The 21,857-nt window shown below is 40.2% G+C and overlaps 1 protein-coding gene and 1 long non-coding RNA gene across 3 annotated transcripts in view; both read left to right on the forward strand.

The window, feature by feature from the left end:
- Positions 1 to 21,857, forward strand: part of LOC112433918 (protein NLRC3-like) — a 255,062-nt gene that overhangs the window by 181,386 nt on the left and 51,819 nt on the right. The gene's annotated exons all lie outside the window — the stretch shown is intronic.
- LOC143415951 (uncharacterized) lies at positions 14,754 to 16,761 on the forward strand. The gene is made up of 4 exons (XR_013096379.1): positions 14,754 to 14,803; positions 15,641 to 15,670; positions 16,131 to 16,199; positions 16,407 to 16,761. It is a non-coding gene; the product is annotated as an uncharacterized LOC143415951 (long non-coding RNA).

Consider the following 21,857-nt stretch of genomic DNA (forward strand, 5'->3'; position numbering starts at 1 on the left):
GAATTTCTGATGATGGCGCCTGGCTAGGCCTGCTGGCTGATGGTGGAGCCTGGCTGTGGCCTGCTGGCTGGGCCTGCTGGCTGATGGTGGAGCCTGGCTGTGGCCTGCTGGCTGATGGTGGAGTCTGGCTGTGGCCTACTGGCTGATGGTGGAGCCTGGCTGTGGCCTGCAGGCTGATGGTGGAGCCTGGCTGGGCCTGCTGGCTGATGGAGGAGCGTGGCTGTGGCCTGCTGGCTGATGGTGGAGCCTGGCTGTGGCCTGCTGGCTGGGCCTGCTGGCTGATGGTGGAGCCTGGCTGGGCCTGCTGGCTGATGGTGGAGCCTGGCTGTGGCCTGCTGGCGGATGGCCTTGATTCTTTTTAAGTTCAGGGCCTGGCTGCAGGGCTGGGGTCCACACTCTGCTTCATCATCACTCTGGGTTCTCTGCTAGGATGTGTTTATAAGTTACACTTGTGTTTGAATCCTGCAGCTTATCACACATTTGATTTCCATGTGTGACGACTGCAAGTGTCCAGAGTGAGGACAGACTGAGGGAGCCACTGCTGCACATCAACTGTGAGGCTTTGCAGCCCTGATGATCCACCAGGACAAACTCAGCAGTGTGTGAGGAAGAGGAGGAGGAAGAGCCAGCAGCAACTGACAGATGGAGAGAATAGACAGACTGTTCCCTGTTTGTGAAGGACTGCTAGGAAAGTTTAACATAACTGTCTGTGCTGAATCAGTCTTATTAGGTAATGTTCAAATAATGTGATCATCCCAGTGTTTTCAGTGTGGGAGAAAGTACTCCGGGCCTTCAAGTTACACACTATGAAAGGCAGCAACAAGTTTAATGTTCAGAAACCTAAAGTCTGTATCAGCAGCAGGATGGAGCTAAAAATAAATGTTGGTTTCAGTTCTATGAAGCTTTGAGTATTTTGGATCAGCAGCTGCTGTGTTTGTTGCATCATATTACTGTAACTGTTTATATGCTTTATATATTCTGAGCTAAGCTGATCTATAATCTTACATCATATTCTATAAGGATGTTATGTGTTTGTAGACTTTCTGCCCAGTTTGACCCATTTAGCAGACGTCAGCCTGTTTAAGGCTCTGATATCTATTCTGTGTGACTTACAGCAGTTATGACATGGTCTGATTTTCTCACCCAATAAAGGAATATTTCATATATCAGTCTACTCTTCATTCTATCAGACACAGTTATCACAGCTCCTACATTTGCTTTTTACACATATATGTAAGCATTGAGCCACATTTAGTACCAACATATTAAAAGAACAATATTTGTCTCTTATATATGACACATCTGTATACACACTGTCACAGATACTTGTCTGTGAGTGAAGTGATTAATATAATAACTATAATCCATCCATCCATCCATCCATCTTCATCCGCTTTATCCGAGGCCGGGTCGCGGGGGCAGCAGCCTAAGCAAAGGGAGGTCTGGGTCTAATAACTATAATATTGGCCATATTATATTTACATTGCCACAGTGAGATGACTTTAGTCTCATGAACAACATCAGCTAATTGTTATTTACAGCTAATCTTAAACGACTGTTCAGCACAGAAATGAAGCCCAACAATCATGTTTCACAGTCCTGTGGTCTCAGCCTCAGATACTCATCAAATCACACAGAGCTCATGTAGAAACAAATGAACTAAATATGTTCTCCTTCATTTCTGTCAAACAAAGCTGTATGAAACGTTTCCAGCTGTTAGTATCATGGTTGCTAGGCAACCTGGGCAGCGCGACGGAGGCTAGACGTCCCATTTCACGAGCCTACGAGCCTCGCACTTCGGCCTTAGCGGTCTTTGAGTATGCGGCCCTTGAGGACTTTAAAGCTGCAGAACCTGAATCGGGATACAGCCATGATGATCTCCAGCCTCGTGCTCGCCAACATTCTCACCTGAGTTAAGAAGACGATCACTGAAATGGTCTCAGCAGGTCCTTTGATGACAGCAATGAAATGCAGTGGTAAGGCTTTTTGGGGATTAAGTTCGTTTTCATGGCAAAGAAGGACGATGCAGTTCATCTGATCACTCCTCATAACATTCTGGAGTGCAGGCAAAATGCTATTATAAAAACTTAAGCAGCAACTTCTCCAGGTTCCAATATTTATGCAATTCTCAAACCTTTTGGCCACGACTGTATAACCTCTTCTGAAGTTTAGTGGATATTATACATGGTTATGCTCAGGATGTGTCGGCCAGTTTCCACTGGAAACGCCTTTTGGTTAAACTGTCAGCGAGGAATTTGCATTTGCACTGTTACATTTTTATATAACTTTAATGCACATAAACAACAGCTGCTTGTTTCAGTGAAAATACATTGATGGGTTTTTAATAAAGTTGTGCAGCTGTAAAGTATTTTGTCTGGTGTCAATTCTATCGTCAGCTACATCGTTATGGCAAATGTTCAAATGTATATGGTGATAAATATCTTTGGTCATATGGTCCTGCTCTGTCTGTCACCTTCTGTGTTGAGCTCATTGTTTCCTCTGTAGTGGCTGAGCTGAGTCCAAGTAGCTGAAAATGTTCCTCTGCTGCTCCGTCAGACTTTCCTCCTCCTGCTGATCAGCTGGGACACAAAACAGATCTTTGTTAGGCTCCACACTGCACTGAAGAGTCAAAGTGTCTCATATGTTCATCTGACAAGTAAAAGAACACATTTTTGTTTCCCGAGGTGGGCAACTTGTTGGAAACAAACACAAAAGCTTTGAGCACTGATACCTGCCATTGCTGGCATTGAAAGATGCAACGCCAGCAATGTGGATTGTCAAGACTCAAACCAATCATCAAGCAAAGACAACAGGGATCATTTGTTTCTGTTTATTTAGCATTCACAGCATTTGTAGTTGCCTTCTGTGCAGGGGAAGTCCACGCACACTGTGTGGTACCGCCATCCGCAGAAGGTGCATTCAACCTCTGTAAGAGAAACGAGATTGTCTGAGACTGAAATGATATTCACTAAAGAAGTGGTGATTTGTAAAACTTCAAGTGTATGATAAGGTGAAAACAAATACACAACTGCATGTCATGTAGTTGAAGGTTTTTTTTTCCTTTGGAAGACCGGAAAACACTGAAAGTTACAAATTAGTCCTTTATTTATCCAGGTAAAAAAAAATCTCATTGAGATTAAAAATCTCATTTCCAAGAGAGACCTGGCGTCATGGCAACACAAGTCACATACCACACAGGTATATAACATTTAAAACAAACACAATATCCCAACATGTGTAACAAATGTATTCTGCTTGAAACAAATTCAGAATAGGTGATAAAGCAGCTGCACATGTGTGTCACGAGTAAATCTGGCTGTATAACAAACAGAAACAAGTGATCTGCTGTCTTTGCTCAACGGTTGGTTTGAGTCTTGACAATCCACATTGCTGCCATCTTTCAATATGTTTGAATGCACCAGTGTAAGTGCAGCCACTCAGACTCAATGTGTTCATAGAAACAGGTGCAGATGTGTCACGAGTTCATCCAGCAGTAGCTATGGCACTTGGCCACAGGGGGCAGCAGTGGACTGACCTGCATTCGAGACTGCTCCAGCTGCTCTGTGACAGTCAGTAGATCTGCTACAAATTGCAGATCATATGCAAGTTTTGGAAATGACATTATAAATATTCCTAACTTAGCCACGGCAGCATTGTTGATGTATTACCTATATACTACAAATTATTCCACCTGCTGAAAAGTGGATCTAATGTGGGCGGACTCACACTTAGCAAATAAACCTGTGATGTGAGAATGTAATCAAACTGTTGATCAGAGGCAAAGTAATTTAAAGTTTATGATGCTATCGTCTAATGTTAGCTGACATGATGTTAGCTTGTAAACTTATGTTGTTGTCTGGGTCTCATGTCTGATCTGATGATAATAACTGTGACAACACAGAGATTAAATAAAGGACGTTGGTGGGACTTCTTATGTTAGAACTATAACTTCAGTTAAGGAGTGAGACGTAAGGTGACAAGGAGAATGAAGAGAATGAGAAAGAAGTAACTGGGAAGAGAGAATGAAAACAAAAATTTGAAATGATCAAATTTGTGTTAACAGATGATGGTGATTTTAAAAATTCAAGTAATTTAAAGGTTTTATCCTATTTGTTGTTGTTTTTTTCATATTCTTCTATTTGCAAGAGGTTATTAATAAAACAGGTTCTCTTTCTGGTTTCTCTTTTTGGACGCACTCTCTACAGCTTATCACATCCAAAATGGCGGATGTCAAGTACAAAACCTCGACAGAAACAATCAGCAAGAATTTTAGCATCAGTCCAAAATAAAACTGTCCAACTACAGAGTTTTAAAATCCAACTAAACTATGAACAGAGATCTTTTACCAATAGGCTATTGATGAGATGACAGTGGTAACAAAAACGTACACATCCGCGCACACAGACAAAATGGCGGGAGAGCGTTTAACGGTCGACCTCATGAGTCCGTTACCGTGAACTATGGAGCGGCAGATTTGTGCTGGAACTGAGCTGCACACAGCTGATGTTAGCCAGGAAACATTACACACTGCTAACGTTACCTTCACACGGAGCTCCACACGGAGACGATCAGCGTCAGGCACAAACACCAAGTTCAGAAAAGAGGAACTTTGAGCAGGAAGGAAAGAGTCAGAGCGGCGTTTGAGGACACGTTTACAACCACGAACATCAGAATCTGTCTGTGCTGCATTCAAGTGCAAGTTGGAAACTCACTAATCTCTGTCATGTTGTTCAAAGATGATTTATTTCTGCTGGTTTTCCTGTTTGAAACACAAACATGTGTCAGCACTTTGTTGTTCTTCACCCTGCAGCATTTGAATATTTCAGGAGTAAACTGATCATAAATTCATGAAGTCATGAATGAAAGTGCAGACTGAGAGTGGATCACATGATGTTTGAGGTGTGTCATGTGACATGTTCAGTATTGTCACACATGTCTAGATTGTCCCTGATATCATAACTGCTCAAACACTGATGATTATATTTGAAGAATTATTCCTGATGGCAGCAAAGTTTGAATGGAGCTCTCTGTCTGTGCTGATTTGTCGCCCTCTGGAGGTCAAAGCACAAACTGCATGATGTCACTGTAACCACCACGGTGACAGGAAGTGTTTTTAAATGATGAAATATGTCAGTGATGCTGATAGTGTGTTCATCACAGACGTTCAGGCTTCATGTTGACATGAATCAAAGTTAATGTCATTATGGACCAAGGACAGTACTCTGGGTCTCCTGCAGAACAACTCGAGCTGTGATACCTGAATGAAGAGCCTCTGCTGCTTTAAAGAAGGAGGCTCGAGGCAGAGGTGAGGTGCAGACCAACCAGCTTTTATTCAGCAACTTTAACAGAAGGATGAGAAAAATAAAACTATACAGCACAGTGATGCTGACTGAAGCCACAGCATTAAACTAAACAAGCATCTGATCATCTTTAACAACATCTAATAAATAATGACAACTATTTAATCCTGTATTTCCTACAATAAAGCCTGTTCAGATATTTGTTGCTGATGGAAATGTAAAAGGCTCCCAGGAACCAAAGGACAAAAACAGAGGCAACAGTCACAACTGCAAAGGATCCCCTAACACATAAACTGGTTTGAAGATATTTTCTAGCTCTGCAGAGGAGCTTGATTGCACGGACAGTAAAAAGTGGATTCAATAACAGCAGCGAGCGCTGAGTGATATAACGGTGCTGCGAGCAGCAGTGCAAAGGCTCACACAGAGACAGCAGCTACACTGTGTGTGGATGTGATCCACAGTCACAGCTGTGGGTTTCAGTCAGTGTGTCTCTAACTTCATGGTCACATTTCAAAGCTTATTGGAGCCAGAAGATGTTCAAGTGAAAGATTTATTGCTGTACTCGTCTACCAGGATAACAGGAGGTTCATAAAGCTGTGTAATACTTCAGCTTTACATCATGCAGTAGTAGTTGTGTCCCTTTGTGTTCATTAGTGTGTTCACACGTCTACTTTAACTTCACTCTGTAATGAAAGGATTCAAATCACTGATAAATACATACATGCTGACTCTGAGTCTCAGTGAAGGAGGAAAGGATGGATGAAGGCAGCCTAGTGTGGGTCATGTGTGTCCAGCAGTCATCCAGGGCCTGGATCCATCTGTAACAGGAAGACAAAGTCCAGCCTGTAATCATCCTATCAGGCACAGCGTTTCCATCCAGCATCCTGACGACGCTAACAACCCGTCAAACGTCTCCTCTGGTCCACAGAAGTCACACTTCCTGTGTCATGTTTACCTTTTTAAGTGTGCTATTCAAGCCTGTGCGACCAACTCTGACTCTCCAGATTCCATCCTGGTCTCTGCTGCAGCTTCTTCTACACGACTGTTTTCTGTATAATAATATCTGCCTTTCCCGTCTCTGTCCCAGTGTGCCTGCCACTCGTCCTTCATCTTTACCTTCATTATACTCTTCACCTCACTTTCACTGTATTTTATAGTCAAACCTGCACGACTTCTTCTTGCTGCACCTTTTTAAACTTATCGTCCTGTTCATTGCATCAACACCGATATTCACAGGGAGCCATAAGAAATCCACTTCTATCCCTGTGTGTTTGATTCTATACAGTAAATGAAGTATATCAAAAACAATATGTTGCCTAGAGTCTGAAGACATATCACCTGTGCTCACTAGCACGCTGCTAGAGTCCCAGCAAACCACATACCTCCATATTAGTGCGTCCTCCACCCAGTTCAAGCCAGTAACATCACTACCAGCTCCCAGTATAAACTGCCACATCATCTGTAATTCTTTTACTCATCACCAAACTTATTTGTGGGAGAACAAATGCAGCAGCCGTTCTTTTATCTGACAGTGTTGACGCATCAGTAAATATCCTCACATGACCTGAGGACTTTCCCACTATATGAACCTGCTTTTAGTCGCCCCTCCTCCCTCGCCACAAGCTTCCTTTACAACATAACTTATAAAAAACAACTTTATTGACAATCAGCAATAACAATTACAGATAGTCTAGAAGAAGAATCACATGATCAAGGAGCAGAAGTTTATGGTTTTAATAGCTTTTACATTTTGGGAAAGTTTTAAAAACATTGTTGGGTTTTCTTTCTAAAGCGTTGAAAGGACGGCTTTGCATCAGAAAAGTAAGATCAGCAAATGAATCCATTAAAGTTCTTTTGCCTTGTTTGCAAAAGAAGCCAAACAACATTTGTGTTACAAAGAGAGACTTCAGAACAGATCAAAGATCACAAACATCAGGCACTGATGCCAAACACAGAAACAGAGGCACCAGCAGGTGAAGGAGGCCTGTTGTAGAAATGACTCTGAGTGCTCAGGTAGAAACGCATGAAGAACCAGTGCGTCTAATATTTGGAAACCAGTCTGTGTTTGAGCGTCCTGGATGAAACACAGATCATGTTGCAGAGCGAGGACGTCGTCTTTCCTCCCGAGTGTGTAACTACAGGACGTGTGCAGCAGGTTTAATCGTCCTCCTGACAGTTACTGATGAACGAGTCCTTCAGGGAGGCTCCAGGATCACTGTGGCTTTTACCAGCTGCTGCTAAACTGAGAGGTGTTGCTGCTTCATGTGTGAAGATGTTTGCATGGCTTTAACAGTGCAGACGTTCCTCATGTGCACCCATTTCATATGTTTTATTGTGATGTTTAGTAACATCTGCTTTCCTCCTTCAGGCAGACGATAAAGTGAGCTCAGCCTTAAACATGTGGAGAGAACGTTTGACCGACAGTCCTGGGACGACTGCAGAACAATGGTTTGTTTTTAATGATAAAGTTTCATAATGGAAATAAATGCTGAGCCTGTTTCATGATGTTGGCCCTGCAGCATCAGGCAGGATTAATACTGTAACAAACGTGTGTCACAGTTATAATGACTTTAAATGAAGACTTGGGTTGGATGGAGATGTCAGCTGGATTTGTGCTGACTGTCACTTTAAATGTTTTCAGTTCAGCTTCTAAATCTACTTTTGTATAATGTTTGCTGAGTTTTGCACTTCATGACGCTTTTAAGAAGAGCCAATAAATCCTGACTTTACACCAAAATAAAGGTTTAATGTGTTTAGTGTGACAGTGGAGGAGAGCGCACATAATAAGAGTCATTAACAGAATGGTGACAATTATAATCTGTCTCATTTTAGGAGCAGCTCACAGGCACAACAGACTACAGAGCAACCAAAGCACCAGTTAAACGTCCATGTGACCGGCTTACAGCCAATGAACAATCAGTCCCCACTGTCCCCACCAACATCACTGTACTGGAAAGACTGTGCTGCCATGGTCAGAGATGAACTGGTACTAAAATGTAAGGCAGCTGATGTGTGTGGCCTTAGCAGCACAAATGCATCACGGCTGCAACGCTGCAGTGTGTTTAAACATTTGAACATTTCTGTGGCTTCAAACCAGCAGCTGCTCTGTACTCAGTCGTGTTTGTGTGTCTGTCAAAGTGATTGTTGTCTTTAAAAAGCCTTTTGTGTTGAGTTTTGTGAGCAGTGCCGAGCTTCTCTGTAGTCTAAGCTGAGTCGATATATTTGATTCCATGTTTGGTGTGATTTTCAAAGTCAGCAGCAGCAAACCCATACGGTAAAAAAATACATTTTTCCTGGCCAAAATATATTTCAAATATATGGTAAATATATTTTGTATTTGTGATGCTCCAAAAAAATATATTTTTGAAATTGAAAATATATTTCTTTCAAACCAAAATACATTTCAAAACATATTTTAGGGTGAAGAAAATACATTTCCAACCTTACAGTAGAATGTATATCAAAGTATCCTTTATTTAAAATATATTTAGTGCAATAATGATGATAATGATAACAATACTAAAAGTAACATGTTTTATGCACATCTGCAAAAAACAGTTGGATTCAAACAAAACAGAGTCAAAGGTCTATCACGAATTAGGTTGTTTATTCATTTGCTTACAGTATTTCACATTACACAATATCTCACTATAATGTAGCGTTCATTGACTTTGAAATTATCTGTCAGTGATACAGTAAACAAGATACAACAACTGCTATGTACACTTTAGTTTTTGACAATATATACAATTTAGTACTTAAAGGAACACACTCCACTGTTTTGGAAATAGGCTCATTCTCCATCTCCCTCAGAGTTAAAAATGCAGCGTCTTCTTTCTAGATCCGTACGTTAATAGGGCTCTGGAGCGTGATCTTACGGGATGGGGCGTAGCCAGGATTTTTGGTCAAGGCGCCATATTAGCAGGCCAAACAAATGCTTGCTGTGTGGTCGGTTGTAATGTTAGATTGCACTACCGACAAAGGAATAAGCTTGAAAACAGGCTCTCTTTTCATTGTTTCCTCACCTGGAAACATCATGAGGGAGCTTATGTGTTGGATGTTACCAAAAGAAGGCGTCTAGCCTGGATAGCAGCTGCGAGACGAGCTGATATTCAGTTCTCTACCAGCCACAGATATCTGTTGGTGTGCTCCAGTATTTTCATTCAGGTAAGTTCTAAATAAGTTCATATTATTCTTTATAGCCTGTTAATTTTATTTTCAATGCGCTCTGAGATCATAGCACAAACTTAGAACAAACATGCAGAACTACCTTCTATTTATAGAGTTGCTAATTATTTGGCATTATTGCAACAAACCAGCCTATGAAATGAATGAAACAAATCCTGACTGGGTTCCAACACTACACATGGGGCACTACGAAATCCCTGCTTCAAACTACATGCTACATACCACCATGCCAATCAGATTACTTCTTCCATGTGAGGGTAAAAAGGTGACCTTCCTGGATAAGATGGCAAAGGTTTGCTGCGTTTTGGTGAACATGTGCCCCAGTGTGGTAGTAAAACCAGGGAAAATGCTCTTGTTAAATACTTTTAAGTCTTGTGCTGTTTATGTAGTGATAAGTTTTCTTCTTTTTTTTTTTCTCCTTCTCTTTTTACAGTTGCAGAAACATATAGGTGATTGCTGTAACGTATGTTTTAATTTTGAAATTAAAGCAGCCTTTTTTCCGTTAAAAGGTTCTTTGTGAGGATCAATCCAGACATGGGAACAAAATGCCCTGCAAAACTTGGTACAAGCCGCAAGACAGGTCGTGTCGTAAAGAGGAAGGTTACAAGAATCAGCCCTCGGATCACCACCTTCCTCCAGCGGCTCTCTGAGTTTGAATGGAGGACTTCCAACTAGGTAAGAACAGAGATGATAATATCTTTTACATAGCTGATAATTATATACATACTGTACACACATCCATACAACAGTATGAATGATCTCAGACAGATGTGAACAAGTGAATAACCTGAGCAAACATGAATATTGATGATGTGTCTTTGACAGGTGGTGATAAAGACTACGCTGAACCCGACCATCCTGGTAACGGAAATCTAAATCCCATGTCACATTCTATTTCCTGGGACCCACTGATAATTATTACATTTTGTAAATGAGTTTTGTTTTACAATTGTAATAGTTTATTTAATGTTCATGCTGGTGGGTTTGTCCTGTTTTTAGTGGAATGAAAAACTGTTTTCCTTAAAAAAATCAGACAGAAAGGTGAAGGACTGTGTAGTTTTCATGTACGCTTCTATTTATTTTGGTTATTGGCATTGTTTTTATTCAGTTGAAAAATGTTTTTCTTGTTAAAAAAAAAATCAACAATAAATGTTGGTTTAATTCACTATTCTGAGACTACTTTATTTTTTTATTTTTTTTTGTCCCGTTTGGATCTATAGCCATCAGAATTGTTGTCTTGAGGCCAAGAAAGATGCCAAGCGGATTTATTTTACCAAGTGGATCATCATGGCCTTGCCATATTGGTCCATTTGATTGACCTTTATTATAATTATGAATTTATTTTATTTTCAGTTGCAAACGGGACAGACATGACTGGGGGATAGGACAGGGGGAAAGAATGAAAGAAAGAGGGGGAGAGAAAGAAAGAAAACCAAAGGGGAGAAGAGACGGTGAGAAGGGGGGGAAGAGAGAAAAAAAAACAAACAACAAAAAAAAAACTCCTGGGTCACCTGTATGGAGAAAAAAAAAAACAGAGGAGACAGCAAACAACAAAGAGCAACATAATAATAGAAAAAAAAGCACCATCACAATAAACTAGCTAGCCATAGATATCAATAGTTACTAAATAATAAACGATATTGTGCAGCACGCAGGATAGACAGCACACAGTGTGCTTTGAGGCAGCAGCCAAGAAAGCTGTAGTCCGCGTCTGTGAATACCCATGTGTACACCTGTGTGCATACCTGTGTGGATCAGCATGCTTGCATTCCAAAGGTTTCTCCATGTGATAAGTGATAAGTTTTCAAAAGAGACAGTAAATTACAGAATGCTAGTAGTGGGTGATATTATACAAATGCTGTCATGATTTTATGTGAACATTTTGTCATTTGTAAACTATACATAACATTTTTTCTACATTGTAACTGATGTGATGTTCGACAAAGTGCTTTTAATTAAAAATAGGCAAACATTTCTTTGTTTCTTTATTCAACTTTTGAACAGTGGTATTTAGTAAGTACATATTCAGTAAATGCAAAGTATTTACATGGCCCCCTAAATTAAAACATTATGGGTTATTCAGAACAGAACTATGCTTGGAAAAATATTGTCCCATCAGTTGATCCAACTCCTCCACAGTAGCAGGTGGAACTTTTCTTTTTTGAGGATGGCTTCTTTTACCTGTCACTACAGATGGTCTGTTTATGTTTTGATCAAGAGCCTTTTTTTGGGCAGCTGAAGAGGAGAAGTCTATCTTATGGCCAACCTCTGGCTGTATCTTGGTCATATTACCCAGCAAAACCCAGTATGCAGGTTCATCTGTAACAGTCCTTGTGCCACAGATCCTCACTGTTGCTTCTACATTAAACAGAAGAGCAGTGACATGGCTGCAAGTCTCCACGACTCTAGCCATACAGCTGCAGTGGGCGGCTTCAACCTTCCCTGTGATGCTCACAATGACCTGTGGCTGCAATGCTGCAATTCAGTCTTTAAGAGTGCAGGACCTGAAGCACACACAGACAAAGTTCATTTAAAGACAAGAACTATGAGCCAAGGCCGACACAAATGTGTTTTATTTACTTTCAAATCCATTTATCATAAATGTAACAAATAAAGTGTTTTTATGTATCCATCTATAGAACGCTGCATGTTATATTCTAAATCTGCATGTTTCTTTTTAGAAACCTATCAGCAAAAAATGAACCTAAAGTATGTAATGCAAGGATGTAATCACTTTCAAGAGGGAGAAAACATAAAGTTCAACTTTAAGTGACAACTATGGACACCTAATATGACAAGCAGATTCTGCAGGTCATTAATCAATGTATAAAACTAAAACAGAATGTATTTTTAGTGACACAGGACACAAACAAGGAAGCAAGATGTGTAATTAGGATTATTTATAATAAATATGAATTAATTAGGGCAATTTCTTTAACCATAAAGAATAACTAAATCCTTCAGGACAATGTCACATCAATGCACTGAACTCACTATGTTATCCCTCTAACAGAGCCTCTACATGTTCTCACTGTAATTTCCCCTCACGAATGAATTTTTGCTAGCACTAATTTGAATGCTGGGGGGAATCAAACGCATTTTACTCGCAGTACTCAAGCTGACTTACCTTTGCTTGAATGACGGCGTACTCACAACGTGGAGGCTTAAAAATAGCCAAATCTTGTACCCAGTCCTTGGTGAATTGGATGTGCGCCTCCAGAGATTTATAATTGCGAAATTGGTGCGCCGTGTATGCTCTGACTCCACAGACAAGGTATGAGAGTAGATCATGCTAAGTCAATAGCGGTTTGGTCTTCAGGGTTTCTACTCCACGGCTATATTTCATACGGGTCCACATTTCAACAATCAAGTACCGTCTCTTTGCATCTGGACAGAATCTGTACCTATATATATATATATATATATATATATATATATGTATCTATACCGTCATTTTCTTTTGAGCTACGTTTCAGAATGGTTCGTAGCAATCTTGTTTTGATTCGTGACCTGCCAAGATGGTGCTGCGCTCCCACAATGCATTGCGACATTACGTCAACTCCAAAGCCCTTTGCGTGCAGGAGTGTATGCGCATGCGCATTGCCACGGTGGTTTAAAAAATAAAGATATAATGAAAAGTAATTAATAAAAATAAAATATTTAAACATTCCCACAAATGTGCAATGAACGTGCAAAAACTCTCTTTAGTAGTTGTTACTGTTTCTTTCTTTCTTCTTTTTTTTTTTTTTTTGAAAAATAACGACGTCTCTGAGGCGCGAAATCTGACAGCGAGAGGAACGGCCAGATACAGGAGACGGGAAGAAACAAGCCGATTATGTTCGCGTTAATTAAGTGGTTGGAAGATGTAAAATTCTCAATTCTGCCAACTGAACATATACGAGATTTTAATGAGGATGAATAATTAGCCGGCATGGAGGAAACGGACCTTTATTTCATGGAGTGGCGACAAGAAGCCAAGGCGGGTGGCCAGTCTAAGAAGCCTCCATCATCAAGCTAGCAGGTGCCTTTTCCCATATAATATTACTTTATTCTCGTGTATTTGGAACGGAAGCGTAGAGCTGCCACCCAGGCAAAAGAGAAATATAAGTATATCACGTTATAACGTGAAAAGTTTATCGTTCTAACAATATACTATCATGTTTGAACAACATGTTTGAACAACATTGTACGAAAAATGTACATAATTATCACGTCCGTACAATATTGTGCGAACGTGACAATTATGTATATTATAATAATGTGATATTATATTATACCAGTGGTTCTTAACCTGGGTTCGATCGAACCCTAGGGGTTCGGTGAGTTGGTCTCAGGGGTTCGGCAGAGCCTCCGCTGTGACGTGCACGGCTCATTTTGTGCACCAGTAAAAAACATATCTACGTCTAATTTGAAAAAAAAAACACACTTTATTTTTCACTAAAGAGGGGTTCAATGAATGCGCATATGAAACTGGTGGGGTTCGGTACCTCCAACAAGGTTAAGAACCACTGTATTATACAAACATGAAAAGCATAATGTTAGAACAATAAACATTTCACGTCATAACGTGATATAGCTCTATTTTTCTTTTGCCTGGGTGGCAGCTCCACGCTTCCATAATTTGGTAATCAAAATATGTAACTTAATTAATTATATTGTGACGTACTTTTGCCTTTTCTTATTATTCTGCCTTCTCAATAACTATCAAAGCCTATTCACATTTAATTTGGCTTTCACAGAAATCCTACCTCTCCTTCTAGCTACAGAGTACTTACCAAGGTTAGAAACAAAGAACAGTTATGCTTTATTAATGTTCGCTAATTACAATGTTCCACATTTCCTTGCTTTTTAAGTCATTTTTAGGCTTTTTAGAGTTTTTGTTTTTTATTTTTTTTAGCAGTAATGTTTCTGCCTATTTATTTCAGCCCATGAAATCGAATGCAGATCTTCCTAATGTGAGATTTACATAAATGTAAGTAATTTTGTTTGTCATTGTCATTAATGTTGTTGCTGTTGTTGTTTTTGTGCAGTTTGCAATCATATAAACCTAGCAAACATCAGTCAGCACAGTGACTAACCTAAACAGATTCTTGCTTTATTCACATATATTATATGTAATTATATATACCTGCACATTGTACCTAGGGTTGCAGCCACTTGTTGTGACAGCCCTGATTGTACTTATACACTGCATCTGAACAGGGAACAGTCTGCCACATTAATGTATTTTTAAGTGACTTGTTTGTAATACATGAATTTGTTTCTTACAGATGTCAAAGTCTCAACCTCATGCTGCCCTCCCCCATCCTCCTAAAGTAAGTATTTGTTGTTGTAGTTTTTTATGCAGTGTCTGTGTCACATGCTAATCATAATTATTGAAATAACTGTTTTCTAACAGGTTTTCCAAAACACTAGTTATGTTTGTTGTCATTCAGACCAGTACTACTGCTTAGACATTGTTTAGTGGTCATGCATGTTTGACAAGCTCGTTATGATACCAAAACTGTAGGCCTATCACAATAATCGATATATCGACTTAACACACAGTACATGTACATGACCTCAATAATTGTTGATGATGTAATTTATGTGCCATTATATTTACAAAAATAAAATATAATGATAACAAAACAATAACATTAAATATCATTGTTTTCTATTTGTTAGAAAACTTACTATTTATTCAAGTTTTTAAGGTATCTAATATTTTGATTCCTAATTTCAATGATCTAAATGCTTTAAGAATTAGATGTTGGTTTGTCAATTGAAAGTGTGTAGATCTTGCATTATTATGGTGTTATATTATGATTATACATTCAAAGACATAAAATGGTCTTAAAATGACAATGACATAACTTGTCGCAATTGTTTATGGGGCAATATACCGACCAACAAAAAGTCGTTATCGTAACAGGCCTTCAAAACAGACGGTTTTATGATTGATAAATTAAAAAAATAAATACATTTAATTTCTCTGAGATTCTCTAATATTCAGTTACAGTTCACAACACAGCTACCCGTACATGCAGTATTATACTGTAAATATAAATCTCTGCATTTAGCATCCCACTAGAAGCGTCACAGTTACTGCCTCTTTTTTTTTTTTACAAATACCTGTACTATCACTAACACATTTACTGTTTTACTTTTAGCCTGTGGATACAAATGCAGATTTCCTTAATGTAAGTTGTGCATTTTAATTACATCATGTTATTTTTATTATTATTTATTTATTTATTTTATTTTACATTCAAATATTTCAAGCTTCTTGGTTAAAGAAGCTTGATTGCTAGTAGGTAAAGAATAGTTCACCTATAATTCATATTCCCAATTAATTTCTCACCTCTGATTGAATGCCTTTGTTTGTTTTCCTTTTGACTATAACAAAACATTTTTGCTGGATATATATGGTGAATTTATATGCATAGATACAGTCGTAGTGCTTGACACATGCAAACAGCAGTAGATGTACTAAAAAGGAAATAATTACAATCATGATGTTGATTGCTGATGTCAGTATATATATTTTAGAGGAATGTTTTGTTTTTCACCCAAAATAACTATATTGCTTCAGAAGAGATTTATTACCCTACCGGACTCTTATATATTGTTCTGTTTTTTGTTTGTTTTTGTTATTTTCAGGTTCAATGGTGCGTGTTCTTCTAATGGCCGCCTTCCCACTGGAGGTTTTGATCCACAGCAATTTAAAAGGTAATCAGCTTTGAAAGTCAGTTCAAATGGTTAGGTAATAGTACTTTAAAAAGCCTACAACTCTGTCACCAGTTTCTTTACCAAAAATTACCCATAAAAGTATCGCTCAATAGCATATAATTGTAGTTCAAATGTTTAGTTGTACAAATATCAAATTTTTGGAAATCTAAAACTAGTCAAACACTCAAATGTTCATGCTTTTTATAGGAGGACAGAGCAAAACGGACATCGGCGCAGAGTGAAGAACTGCCCTTGATAAGGACACTATGACAGCCATATATAGTAAGTGAAGACTTTCTGTGTATCTAAAATTGCATACAGCACAAGTAACTTACTTTGCAACCATTAAAATAGGTTGTAAAGTAAGTTACCAATACAAATAGGTGATGATGCATTGTAGTGGTTGGTCTCAGACAAAGAAGGTCAACAGATTTATGAATGCTGGAAGGTAAGGAGAGACGACCAAAAGGGGTGTTAGCATTACTGTAATGTGAACTGGATAGACTTCCCATCTAGGAAAAAAAAGAGGTAAAATTATGCGTAAAATATATCTGTATTAATATCTGTATCTGTATAAACAGAAATATCTGTTTGCTAAATGAAGCCAGCTAACATAAATCACATTTTTATTTTAACTCTGATAAAAGTAATAGAACTGTGACTTTTGTTTGTTACAGTGGGGGTAAGGAAGGGGTTTCCCAGCGTGTCCAGAAGGGCTTTGAGGATTGCAGTGAAAGCTGGGGGAACTGAGACTGTGTGTATATATATATATATATATATATATATATATATATATATATATATATATACACACATATATGTACAGTGGGGCAAAAAAGTATTTAGTCAGCCACCGATTGTGCAAGTTCCCCCACTTAAGATGATGACAGAGGTCAGTAATTTGCACCAGAGGTACACTTCAACTGTGAGAGACAGAATGTGAAAAAAAATCCATGAATTCACATGGTAGGATTTGTAAAGAATTTATTCGTAAATTAGGGTGGAAAATAAGTATTTGGTCACCTCAAACAAGGAAAATCTCTGGCTCTCACAGACCTGTAACGTCTTCTGTAAGAAGCTTTTCTGTCCCCCACTCGTTACCTGTATGAATGGCACCTGTTTGAACTCATCATCTGTATAAAAGACACCTGTCCACAGCCTCAAACAGTCAGACTCCAAACTCCGCCATGGCCAAGACCAAAGAGCTTTCGAAGGACACCAGGAAAAGTATTGTAGACCTGCACCAGACTGGGAAGAGTGAATCTACAATAGGCAAGCAGCTTGGTGTGAAAAAAATCAACTGTGGGAGCAATCATCAGAAAATGGAAGACATACAAGACCACTGATAATCTCCCTCGATCTGGGGCTCCACGCAAGATCTCATCCCGTGGGGTCAAAATAATCATGAGAACGGTGAGCAAAGATCCCAGAACCACACGGGGGGACCTGGTGAATGACCTGCAGAGAGCTGGGACCAAAGTAACAAAGGTCACCATCAGTAACACACTACAACGGCAGGGAATCAAATCCCGCAGTGCCAGACGTGTTCCGCTGCTGAAGCCAGTGCATGTCCAGGCCCGTCTGAAGTTTGCCAGAGAGCACATGGATGATACAGCAGAGGATTGGGAGGATGTCATGTGGTCAGATGAAACCAAAGTAGAACTTTTTGGTATAAACTCAACTCGTCGTGTTTGGAGGAAGAAGAATACTGAGTTGCATCCCAAGAACACCATACCTACTGTGAAGCATGGGGGTGGAAACATCATGCTATGGGGCTGTTTTTCTGCCAAGGGGACAGGACGACTGATCCGTGTTAAGGACAGAATGAATGGGGCCATGTATCGTGAGATTTTGAGCCAAAACCTCCTCCCATCAGTGAGAACTTTGAAGATGAAACGAGGCTGGGTCTTCCAACATGACAATGATCCAAAACACACTGCCCGGGCAACAAAGGAGTGGCTCCGTAAGAAGCATTTGAAAGTCCTGGAGTGGCCTAGCCAGTCTCCAGACCTCAACCCCATAGAAAATCTGTGGCGGGAGTTGAAAGTCCGTGTTGCTCGGCGACAGCCCCAAAACATCACTGCTCTCGAGAAGATCTGCATGGAGGAATGGGCCAAAACACCAGCTACTGTGTGTGCAAACCTGGTAAAGACCTATAGTAAACGTTTGACCTCTGTTATTGCCAACAAAGGTTATGTTACAAAGTATTGAGTTGTATTTTTGTTATTGACCAAATACTTATTTTCCACCCTGATTTACGAATAAATTCTTTACAAATCCTACCATGTGGATTCATGGATTTTTTTTCACATTCTGTCTCTCACAGTTGAAGTGTACCTCTGGTGCAAATTACTGACCTCTGTCATCATTTTAAGTGGGGGAACTTGCACAATCGGTGGCTGACTAAATACTTTTTTGCCCCACTGTATATGTGTGTGTGTTTCTTTTAGAATGTTTAAGTATGTAATGAGAATAAACTTATAAAATGAATATTCCTTGCTTGATTGATATGCTATATGTATGTTTTAAACATCAAATAAAGATTTCTTTCAGATGTTACATGTGAATGTGTTTTCTTAGAAATATATGAAGGGTTAAATTTATATTTTTTTGAATGATTTTAAATACATTTAAATTGTATTTTGAAATATATTTTATTAATATATTTCAAAATATACAAAAAATGGCCAAAAAATATATGTGCTAAAATACATTTCAAAATATATAAATATATTTCAAAATGTATTTTGAAATATATTTCAAAATATACAAAAAATGGCCAAAAAATATATGTGCTAAAATACATTTTAAATATATAAATATATTTTAAAATGTATTTTAAAATATATTTTTTTACCGTATGGGCAAAGCTACACCAGAGGGCTGTGCTGTGTAACAGGTTGGTGCAGGTGGTGTTATCTACATTTGAACATTAGGCAACAGTCTCATGAAGACACTTTATATTGTTCACTAAAGACCAACAATAACAGAGACAAAGGGAGAGCAGCAGAACTAGTGCTAACAATTAGCACTGCTAGCCTGCCCACCAACACCAGCTAATGTTCTTTTTTTTTTTTTTTTTTTTTTTTTTTTTTTTTTCTAAATGACATCAGAAACAGCAGTATGCGACATTACGTGATGGCAGAGCTTCAGTTCATCCTTTGTCATTTTTTTTTTTTTTTTTTTTTTTAATAAATAGGACAGGGGGAATGAATGAGAGAGAGAGGGGGAGAGAAAGAAAGAAAACCAAAGGGGAGAAGAGACGGTGAGAAGGGGGGGGGAAGAGAGAGAAAAAAAAAAAAAAACTCCTGGGTCACCTGTATGGAGAAAAAAAAAAAACAAACAAACAAACAAAAACAAACAGAGGAGACAGCAAACAACAAAGAGCAACATAATAATAGAGAAAACAAAGCACCATCACAATAAACTAGCTAGTCATAGATATCAGTATTTACTAAGTAATAAACGATATTGTGCAGCACGCAAGATAGACAGCGCACAGTGTGCTTTGAGGCAGCAGCCAAGAAAGCTTTAGTCCGCGTCTGTGAATACCCATGTGTGCATACCTGTGTGGATCAGCATGCTTGCATTCCAAAGGTTTCTCCATGTAATGATCTGCTAGGGAGTGTGGGGGGGCCACAGCCCCGTCCTCCAGGGTGTGAAGCGGGTATGGAGGAGATCAAAACTCCAGACATCCAGAGGCCCCCAGAACACAAGAGACCATGGAAGACCAACAGGGGGGCAGCCGCGCCACTGTTCCAGTAAGAGCTGAGGAGAGTCCCAGATGAGGGCTCGCCCAGCAGCCGCGGAGCAGAAGTCAGGGGGAGTTGCAGTGACGCGCCCGTGAGCTCCGCCGGCCCCCAGCTGCGCCTGAGTGACCGAGCCCTAGGCCGAGAGGCCGGGGGCACCCCACCTCCAAAGGGGCCCGAGCGAGCCCCAGGCCCCAGGCCCCGACAAGCGGCCGCCAAGGAGTGAGCCGGTGTGTACCCGGACGCCCACCCCCAGACACAAAGAACCACCAACACACCGACACCTGAGGGAGTCCGCCACCGGCAGGGGAAGTGGTGGTGGGTGGAGATAGGCCTCCAAACCTTGGAGGGCCTGAGGTGTCCCCAGAGAGGTGGCGTCTGATACCCAACCTGACATATAGACACAGACATACAGGCACACACAGACACAAACATCCATTCCCACCCTCATGCTCTCATATGCACTTACTCCACACTCAACCAACGTGGAGACAGACATAAAGAGACGCTGTACACACAATCACACTCCCCAAGCGTACTCTACAAACCGGGTCTAGGTACCCTTGCCCCTGGAGGGGGGAATTGCACCCAGACCCAGGTGGTGTTACCCTTTTCCCTGCGGTGGGGAGAGGCAGACCACCCCGACTCCGCAGCAGCAGGGAGGCCCCACACCCCAGACCGCAGTCGGACGGCCAACTCCTCCTACTAGCCCTCCCGCTCCAGCAGGCCGCAGAGAATGGGGGTGAGAGAAGACTCCAAACCTCCCACCACCACCAGCTAATGTTCTAAAAACGATGATCAATGATTTTGCTGTAACGGCTCCAGCTGTCTGTGTCAGGGACACGTTGGAGATGAAGTGAGTGATCCAGTGACAAAGGTTTGGAAAGCTGCAGTCAGCTGAGACTAAAGGAGTCACCTGACCGAGAGACCAAATGTTTCACTGAGAACGTCCAGATGAACAGAATCAACCTTTGGGATAATCTGTTCCACACATCCATGTTTCACTTACTGCATTATATTTCCTCATTGCTGTGCACACAGGCCTGTGGCTTATAACCAACTCCAAGTTCAGACTCAGAGGCTGCTGAAGCTGTTTTCTGGAACAGAGACGTGTTGGATATAAAAGCAACTCTTCTTTATGTGTCAGCACTGAGGAAAGGAGCAGCTTCGTTTCTAAGTGTATGAAGGACTGTAGCAGTGTGTGTGTGAGCTTTATTTCACAGACAGAACCATGTCAAAAACACAACTTCAGGTAAAAACAATACAAAATCAAAGAGTCTGATCAGAAGGATTAAACAGAGGAGTGTGGGACTGTTTTTAACAGACAGCAGGTTAAGCCAGGCTGGAGGAGTAAACTGAGCCTCGGTGTGAGCAGCAGTGTGTTTGACAGGAAGCTGAGATAAACAGTCTGGAGCCCATTTAGTGCTTCATATGAAAGTGTGAGGATTTGAAAGCAAATCTAAAATCAAGCAGGAGTCAGTGTGAGAATGATTTGTGCTTTTCCTCAGTCAGATGCTGGGAGTTTCAGTTCATCCATGTTCAGCGTGCTGTGCTTTGTGTAACAGGAGAATATGACAGTATAAATCAAGTCTTCATGTCACTGAAAGCCTCCACAGTCTGCTATGGAGGTGCATCAGTTTGGATTTACAAGAAGAACATTTCTTAAACCTGCCACAAGATGGCGCTCCAACAGAAGGGATGTCCACAGTGTAACACAGACACACACATACTGTGTGAATGTGTGAGTGAATGGGCTTTCAACACAAGGCTTCTGCTGCTACCTTTAATGACATAATTAGCTAACAAGAACAAACTGTTAATTACCACCAAAGAACGGCTCCAGATTTTAGCTGCTGACCATTTTGTGAAACGTTGATTACATCAGCTTATTGTTGATTTTTCAACCTTA

Source organism: Maylandia zebra, unplaced genomic scaffold (genome assembly GCF_041146795.1).
Source record: "Maylandia zebra isolate NMK-2024a unplaced genomic scaffold, Mzebra_GT3a scaffold11, whole genome shotgun sequence".
Lineage (NCBI taxonomy): Eukaryota > Metazoa > Chordata > Actinopteri > Cichliformes > Cichlidae > Maylandia > Maylandia zebra.